Source organism: Equus asinus, chromosome 21, assembly GCF_041296235.1.
Source record: "Equus asinus isolate D_3611 breed Donkey chromosome 21, EquAss-T2T_v2, whole genome shotgun sequence".
In the NCBI taxonomy this organism is placed as follows: Eukaryota; Metazoa; Chordata; class Mammalia; order Perissodactyla; family Equidae; genus Equus; species Equus asinus.
In genome coordinates, this window is record NC_091810.1 from 69840205 (window position 1) to 69846204 (window position 6000).

The following is a 6000-nucleotide window of genomic DNA, read 5'->3' on the forward strand; positions in this document are numbered from 1 at the left end:
AAGCCAGATTCAGTACCATAAGACTAACAGAGAATAAAAAGTGCATTTACAGCCGAACCAATTCTTACATTCCTGTGCCTGTTTTGTGATTGAAAATGATTCTATCTTTAGAAGATTGAAGCATAGACTTTTCTTGATCTTTGAGTTCCAACAACATCACTGAGAGAGCACTTGAGTCTTGTTTACATGGTTACACGGACGTCATCACTACCCTGTTGAAATAAAATCTTGCAATTCACAAATGAGGTGAACACAAAGTCAAGTGTACTCAAGAATGCCCATTTTTCTAAGAACACCAGCCTCTTAGCAACAGAGTGGAAGACAGGAATAGCAAAAAATTCTGGAGTTGACAATGATGATACATCCCACTCTAGTTATTTCGCTTACATTTTACCATTTGTCAAAAAAAATCTGTACTCCAACATTTTATGTGCTTGATAATCACTCTTAATTCTATTTCTAGATTAGCTTTTTGATTAAACATACTCTTCTGGCCAAGAGAAAAAATGAGCCATTCAAGATTATGATTAAACTTACTATCTTTAGAGGTAGAACTTAGTATCTGACTTCACTTTCCTAAATTTAAATGCAGGCATAGTATTCCAAATTTGACAAAGAGTTGACAACCTGAAATTCCATAGTCTGTCGTTTTAGTGTAGAAGTCAACCAAGCTTATTTCCCCACCCATAAAGGTCTTCCTCCTTACAATGTATCTATCCTCCTAGTATTAAATTGGTGGGATATCTTGCAAGGTAGATGCCTTTCTTTATTGATATCCAACTTTCTAGTACTAAATTGTGTGAAACGGATTTCACATAATATGTAAAATGCAAGTCAGTTTAGCTTTAAATAGTGATACTAATAATTTACAAACAAATCTACCATATCTGAACAAAAATAATAGGTGAGAGGTGATGTGGGCCTGGATTCTGGGGATTGCAATGGAAATGGACAGATGCAGATAGAGACAAGCAGGGGTAACAGTAAAAGATATTTATCAGTTGGTATGGACAGAGCACTGGCCAATCAGAACAGAGGCAGACTATAAACCACCAAAACAGGCAGGCCTACCTGTGTGTATCAGGTGAACACCCACCCAGAACACAAAGTACATGATGAAGAATTAAAAAATATGTTGGTGGTAAAAGGTAAAGTTTCTGCACAATTGGGTACGGTATGGTAGTGCCATTTCCCAAAATGACAAAGACTGAAGGGAGAACAAATTTAGTATGTTGGTGGCATTGGTAAAATAGACTTTAATTTCTAATGTAAGTTATAGTTGCTTATGAAACATCCAAGTGGGGAAGTTAAGGAGACAGTTGAATAGGTGTTTCTGTAGCTCAGAGGCCGGGTGTGGACTGGAGACATAAATTGAGATAAAATTTAAAACCATGAGAATGGAAAAAATTACTTAAGGAGAGAGGGGAAAGGCAGGAGTAGGGGGTCGGGGGGCGGAGAAGGAGATATGAGAGGGCCGACGATGGAGACCCAAGGTTGGAAAGATCCAACCTTCATTTAGAGATGGAGTAATGAAGGAGGAGCCAGATAAGAAATAATAAAAGCCTAATGAGGAAAACTTGAGATCTACAGTGTCACAGAAGCCACTGAAGTCACTGATGCCAAGAGAAGATGACTTATGAGGAAAAGGGACCATTCAACTCTTTCAAATGCTGCAAGAAGTTGAGTAAGATTGTAGCTCAATGGATCTAACCATATAGGGGTCGCCGATGATCTCAAAAGAAGTTGTTTCCATAAGAGGTGGAGGCAGAAGCCACATTGAAGTAGGATGGATAGTACAAGAGAGAGGAAGTGAAGATAGCATATACAGACAAGCCTCACCAGAAATTTGACAGTGACGTGGAACAGAGAAACGAAGTGAGGGATGCTGAGAATTACGGGATCCAGGGTTTCTAAGATGGAAGATGTTAAAATATGTTGACATGTAGTCTTCCCAACTCTGTGATCCAGAGAGAGATTACTTCCCTCATTTACCAGATAAGAAAACTGAGGCTCAGAGAAGTTAAGAAACTTGATCAAGGTCTCAAAACTAGTAAGAGGTAAAGCTGAAAGTTGAGCCCAGTCTATCCCATTCCAGATCCCTAGGATAGACTACTACTTCTTACATGTTATTATATTTATTTATCCATATAACTGTCTCCCTCACTTTCTAAATACAGGGACTGAGTCTAACTCATCCTTGAATCTCTAGCACCTAGTACAATATCTGGTAGTTAATAATAGGTACTTGGTAAATGTATGTCGCAGAAATAAATGAACTAACAAAAGTCAGATTTTAGCCTTTAAAACAAGAAAAAATGCAGAACTTCTCTACAGAACAATGATATAAAGAACAATAGAAATACAGAGAAATTGGGCAGTCTTTGAAATATTTGGACTATAAAAGTGATAACACAGAGAACTAGTGACTTTCTTTAAGGGTGAATATAACAATTAAACCTGCATTCAAAATCTACTTTGTTCACATGGTTGCATTTCTCAAGTTTGTAACTTGCAAAACTGTAAGAACTTGTCCTAATCTTACACAATCTTCACTATAATGAGCAGCTTGCCTGTCACTTCTTCTTTTCTCCCCCTACCCTTAAAATACGTACAAGGTCCTTATTTCCCACATGGAATCCATTCTCAGGTAACACTGATTTCATTGTGCTGTTCCACACTAGACCAGTATATTTGTATGAACCAGAAAAGGTGCATTCAATCATTGTGATATTCTGTGTGCCTGGCAAGAATAAATAGATTTTTTTAAACATTCATGTGATTGACTGATTCCTCCCAACCACTACACATTTTGCTCAGCTGTTTTGCTGGCATGTTACTTCAGATCCCTTTTAATACAGTTATTAGTTGTTCCCTTTATTGTATGAGTAAGGCAGTTCTAGCAAAGATCCTAAGGTCAAAATAATTCACAATAGTTTTATAACGTGTGAACTCTGATGTTTCTCTTAAAATGTTAATAACAAGTTTCTGCTGAAAGAATTTTGTTTTCAGCTTTCTCCAATAAACTCCTTCCTTTTCAATTTCAGAAAATTTACCCTTTGAAAGTCTAGATAGAAAAAAAGAGTTTTTCAGGTTAGCAAAATTGCTTCATGATGTAAGGTAGAGTACTTTCGTTTGGTTTGATTTGGCTTAGATTAGAAAACAAGTTTAAAGTCTGCTCATCAACTAATTACATACGTATTGTTAAAAACTACTTGAACCAAGTTAAATAAAATAAGGATGCCTAAAGTAGGCTGAATTTGCATTCTGATTATTTCCAGACGGCTTCTAATCCCAGAAAGTTTTTTTTAAAAATCTTTTTCATGCTTAGTGTAAGGATTACCTACTAGTTTCCTCACCAGTATAAGCATCAAGTATTTTTTTTTCCACAAAAGGGAAATACTATACAGTTTAGCTATTCATTTATGCAAATGATAGTAAACAGAATTATAAAGACAGATAATAAACAGCAAATGAGGTTATTTTGTTTCACACTTTATGTTGTCAGAGTTCTGAGCATGGTTTAGTGTTTTCTATTCATGACTTTATATTACCAAATTACTCCCTGATGGTGTCTCAGATGTGCTTTTGTCTGCAAATGAGAAGGAATAAAATACCAGGACATTAACGTTAAATTACAATCGTTAATGGCGTAAATACGAAAATAATTACTGCATCATACCATCAATTGTTATGTGTTCATTACTGAAGTTCTTGTAAAGCCTTCATTTTCTTGTTACAATTATTTTTTCCTTTATTTTTGTCTGGCTATTTGATAGCGCTGACAGTACTTAGCAACATTCAGCAGTTACACAAGCCATTTAACCCTGCTCAAAGCTTCATTTAAACTTCATTTTAGCTGCATTTTATTTGTGTATATATGGCTTTTACTTCTTTCTGACAGTCAAAAGGTGCTTCCAGAGTAGGTGCTGGAAGGACGTGTCAAAGGAGATTATCTAAAACCAGCAATAAACTTCGGCGAAGATTTCAGACTTACTTTAACATCGCTCGCTAAAATACCTTTATTTATTAAACTTACTGAGCCCCCATCCTCTAAAATGTTAGCTGCAGAATCCCCCCCATCTCTTTTTAAAATTAACTTAGAATTTTACAGCCAATCAGGCAAGATGCTTTTAAATCTCTGCTCTCATCTTCCTCCCGTTCTGTTTCTTCTCCTGCTCCTACCTCATCCCTCTGCTAGCAGTATTTTCTCCCTAGCTGGCAGGAAAGGAATCCTCTACACACACACACACACAGAGGCCACCTCGCCTTCAGAGCGTTGTCCAAGTGCACCCTTTTGTCTGCTCCACTCCGCGACCATCACTTCGCCTCGCGCCTGCCAGCCTCAGGCGGGGAGTGGCAGGGAAACTCACACCGCTGTCGCGAGCTGGAAGTGGTCGGGGGGGGGGGGGGGGTGGCGGGGGGCGCGTGGAGGCTCGGCGGGCGGTCCAGCATCCCTCGCCGCTGCTCACACACACAAACGCACATACAGACACACTACAAAGTCTTCTGTCACCTGTTCGCTTTCAAAGCCAGCTCTAACTCTGGGTAGAACTTATCCCTCCCCCCATCTCCGCCTCCACCTCCGGGGGTTCGGGTACAAAAAGGCATCCTGAGTGCATAGTTCTAAAATATCGGGGGGGTGGGGAGTGCACACGGAGTACACCGCAATTACACATATCCCTAGTATCTCTCTCTTTTTCGCCCATCTTCTCGGCAATCACTCACAGCCTTTCCTGCAAACGCGCGCACACAACAAACACCCCATCTCCGCTGACAGTCCAGGCTTGGAACCTCAGGCTCCAGGGTTCTGTCTCTGTCCGAGTCCCCCTGCCCGGCGCCAAGCCCCCAGCACTCTCTCCAACTCCTGCCATGTGCAGCCCGGCGAGATCGGCTCCCTAGCCCCAGCCGAGGTTCTAAACTTTTTCTCGTCCTTTCACCGGCCGCAAATCACGCGCATCCCAGAGGTTTGACGCCCTAGTCCCAATCCCAGATCACACTGGGGAATGGGGCGAGGACCTCTGGCCCCGTGGGCTCCGGGTTTCGCGGTGCCCAACCATACTGTGCACAGGACAGCGCTGGACCTGGCATGAACGCAAAGGAAGGCTGAGCGGATGCGGCTGGCAGGTGCAACTCGCCAGCGACTCCCAGGTTCACGCCCTAGGGGACCGCGGGTTTGGCCTGATGAGAACAAAGCTGGAGTCCGGGGAGACTGTCAGACGGGAGGCGTTAAGACAATAGCAATAAAGGAAACTTGGAAGAGGACCGCTGCGCAAAGTTGTCTCAGAGTCCAGATGTCCTGGGATGTCCGCAGGCTTCCGCTGCAGACCCCCGAACCCCCGCCCGGGGCCCCGCCGCGGTACACAAAACCCTAGCTCAGCAGCCGGTCCCTGGATGCTGTGCAAATGACCTGGGCGCCCAGACGCAGCTTGGGGCGCCGGGGACGCTCCGGGACTTGAACAGCAGCTGCCCGGCAGGCAGGAAGACCCGCCAGCGCGCTCTCCTGGATTTACCTTTCGGCGGGCTGCCTGGGAGTCCGCGGCGCGCCGCCCGCTGGCTGTGCCCTCAGCCGGTGCCGCCGCCGCCGAGAGCAGACAGCCCGAGTCCGGCTCGCTGGGCCCCGCCCCCGGGCGCCAAGCCCCTCCCTCAGGCGCCAAGCCCCGCCCCTCCACGCAGGCAGACAACCTCGCGGAGCCCGGTGGACCTAGCGCGGTTTGCGCGCGCGGTGCAGCAACGGCGGCGGCGGCGGCGGCTGCTCCTGCTGCTTCCTCTGCTGCTGCCACTGCTACCATCACCGCTGCTGCTGATGCATCCCGTAGGCCAGGATCCCCCAAATTGTCAAGACGTACCCCCTCAACAAACGAGACTATTGGAAATGACCTCTAGAACAGGGCGAGTATGGTCCATGCACCTGCAGCATCATCATCACCTGAGAGCTTGCTACAAATGCAAATTTCTGGACCCCACCGCAGATCAAATGAATCAGAATCTCGGGATGAGGCC

The 6000-nt window shown here is 44.2% G+C and overlaps 1 protein-coding gene across 2 annotated transcripts in view; it reads right to left on the reverse strand.

The window, feature by feature from the left end:
- The window catches only part of RARB (retinoic acid receptor beta), a 694304-nt gene extending 688705 nt beyond the window's left edge, over positions 1-5599 (reverse strand). Inside the window, exon 1 of one of the 2 annotated variants that reach the window (XM_070492836.1) lies at positions 5511-5588. The gene's annotated coding sequence lies outside the window, so the exon portion shown is untranslated. Of the gene's footprint in view, positions 1-5510 lie in introns of both variants that reach the window. The other variant, XM_070492835.1, reaches the window with a different exon arrangement.
- Between the last annotated feature and the right edge of the window lie 401 nt (positions 5600-6000).